This window comes from Hemibagrus wyckioides, linkage group LG12, assembly GCF_019097595.1.
Source record: "Hemibagrus wyckioides isolate EC202008001 linkage group LG12, SWU_Hwy_1.0, whole genome shotgun sequence".
NCBI lineage: Eukaryota > Metazoa > Chordata > Actinopteri > Siluriformes > Bagridae > Hemibagrus > Hemibagrus wyckioides.
The window spans coordinates 4,085,810-4,088,549 of record NC_080721.1 but is presented as its reverse complement, the minus strand read 5'-3'; the positions used below and the strand labels follow the sequence as shown (position 1 = coordinate 4,088,549).

At 38.2% G+C, this 2,740-nt stretch overlaps 1 protein-coding gene across 1 annotated transcript in view; it reads left to right on the top strand.

Annotated features, from left to right (window-relative positions):
- si:ch211-264f5.6 (carcinoembryonic antigen-related cell adhesion molecule 5) overlaps positions 1–2,166 on the top strand; it is a 14,256-nt gene extending 12,090 nt beyond the window's left edge. The window contains exon 9 of the mRNA XM_058404777.1: positions 1,129–2,166. The gene's annotated coding sequence lies outside the window, so the exon portion shown is untranslated. The remainder of the gene's footprint in view (positions 1–1,128) is intronic.
- The last annotated feature ends 574 nt before the right edge of the window (positions 2,167–2,740 follow it).

The window sequence follows — 2,740 nt, the reverse complement described above, 5'->3', positions numbered from 1 at the left end:
GCAGCAGCACAGTGCATCACATCAAGCAGTTAATGTTCACATCATCCAGATGGCATCCAGACTGGTTCAAGCTGCCAGAAAGATTATAATAACTCATATAATCGCTCTTTATTTGACTTGCTATAGACATCAGACCAGTCTCAGGTCATTCTCATCTGATCGATGTTTCAGCCTGCAGAACTTCACCTCACAGGATGATTTTGTGTGTGAAAATCCCTAAAATCAGCAGTCCAAACTTTTCCATCTGATACCAACAACCACAGAGGTCACATTTTTTCTAAGTGATGCCACATGATTGGCTGATTGGATAACTGCGTAAATGAGCAGGTGTACAGGTGTTCCTATTAAAGTGGATAAACAATAAATAGCTGTATGCATTGATGATTAATTTTCATTCACCTGAGCTTCATTAAAGGAGTCTGGATTGACCTGTTTCATTAAGATAATCAGGACTGTTTCAGATCAGCTTGTTTAGTGTAATAGCCCTCGGATACACACTCATACACAACACATACAGACACTCTGTCAAGGTCAATGGTGCACTACCTGATTAATATACTGGTCAGCAGGTACAAACGGAAACAAGTGCTACATTATATACACTATATTGTCAAAGGTTTTGGGACATCTGCCTTTACCTGCACATGAATGTAACATGGAGTTGGCCCGCCAACAGCTTCAACTCTTCTGTTTAGGAGTGTGTTTATGGGAATTTTTGACAATTCCCCTAGAAGCGCATTTGTGAGGTCAGGCACTGATGTTGGACGAGAAGGTCTGGCTCGCAGTCTCTGCTCTAATTCATCCCAAAGGTGTTCTATGGGGTTGAGGTCAGGACTCTGTGCAGGTCACACCAAACTCGCTCATCCATGTCTTTATGGACCTTGCTTTGTGCACTGGTGTGCAGTCATGTTGGAACAGGAAGGGGTCATCCCCAAACTGTTCCCACAAAGCATGAAATTGTCCAAAATGTCTTGGTATGCTGAAGCATTAAGCGTTCCTTTCACTGGAGCTAAGGGGCTGATCCCAAAACCTGAATTCAATAATTTGGAGGAGTGTCCCAAAACGTTTGGCAATATATTGTAGATATGTACTTGCAATTTACTTATCTTGACCTCTTTCACTTTTCAGGATCTGCCAGAACACTTCTTCGGCCTTTTTGTCTTGTTTTTTTACCCAGAAGATGAGTCCATCAGGCAGCTGGAAGAACTGCCCTCATTAGTGGAACACACATTTAGGGCTGGCCCTCTCTCTCTCCCACATGGTGTTTCCACCTCAGTCTGTTCTTATTCAGGAATTCCCATCTCCTCTATTCCTCGCCTGCCTACTCAAGTTCTCTCTGGAAAATCAGGAAAATCCAATACCGAAATCTGCCACTGTATTCTGACCCCACTGTCCTGCAATCTTTAACTGACCAACAACCTGTAGCAGATTGTGATGCCTAACCAGTGCACTGCTCGTTCTGGAGAAGCTTCTCAGTCTGAAGACAACGTACAATTAAAGATCTCTGCATCAAAATATTCTATTCAGTAACAGCTTAAAGATATTTACACCTGTATGTCCTTTGTGGTCATTTTAATGTGACGTATGTCCTGGAGTTGAAGTATACACAGGCATGAGTAATGACCACTAATGTCCACAATGCTTTTTTCTAAATACCTTCTTCACTTGTCCACTGCAAGGCAATCTTTAGCAGTCCCTTAAAGTGTGGTCTTGACTGCAAAACTGATTTATTCATCGATTCTCACAGCAAAATAAAATTACCTGCTTTTTTACTTCACTGTTTTTTTCCCCAACATCCTGGCAGCTTTAGATGGAGCTTTTTAACTCTGCTCCAAATAGATTTGTTTTAATTTTATTTTTTAAAAAGCGCACCAAAGTTTTCAGTGTTAATCCACCTGATACACCTGCCAGTCAGAAAACTAAACACACTGAATATTTTATGTTAGCTTGATTAAATGATGTCTGGTGTCTTTGTTTTTAAAAACAAATGCGATTGAATTGTGGACACTAAATACTGTGTGTGTGTGTGTGTGTGTGTGTGTGTGTGTGTGTGTGTGTGTGTTTATCCGTTGAAAATGAGCAGATCGAGACCTGCTTTCTGTTCTGACCATCATACTCATATGCGTTTATTATTCCAGCTTTTTAAATTAAATCCAATTATTCTTTCTTTTTTTTGACTTGTAAACGATCTTGCGCCTTTTAATTGTCCACTGACGGTATTTAGAATGGTACGACTTAAGACGTGTTATTTTTTCCCCCCATGTTTCATAATTACGGTTGTAATTAAAATTAAAAAGTTGGATGAATAAAAACAAATCTGTGTTAAAATGTTTTATGTGATACAAAAAAAGTGAAAATGAATGAATTAATGAATTTATTTTTAATTCAAAAGGGAGTTTAATTCGGTTTTAGAAACATTAAGGAAATGAATGAAGACGACATCTGTACTGAGTAAAATACTAAACTGAATAAAGTAAGTGTTTTGGATTTCAGTGCCTCCTCTTATGCCCCTAATTAATTCGTTTATTGATGTATTAATTAAAGATTTATTATATTTCATATTTAAGAGTAAATATTTTTATGGTGTGATAAGTTACACCATAGATCTGATAGATCATTAAAAAGTTCCAGAGTTTGTTCCATACATTAGATTAATTCAGATATTATTGTGCAGCTCTGTCATTCCCTCCCATTATTTACTATATACAGCACTCTATAGACAAACACCATGTGATCCACA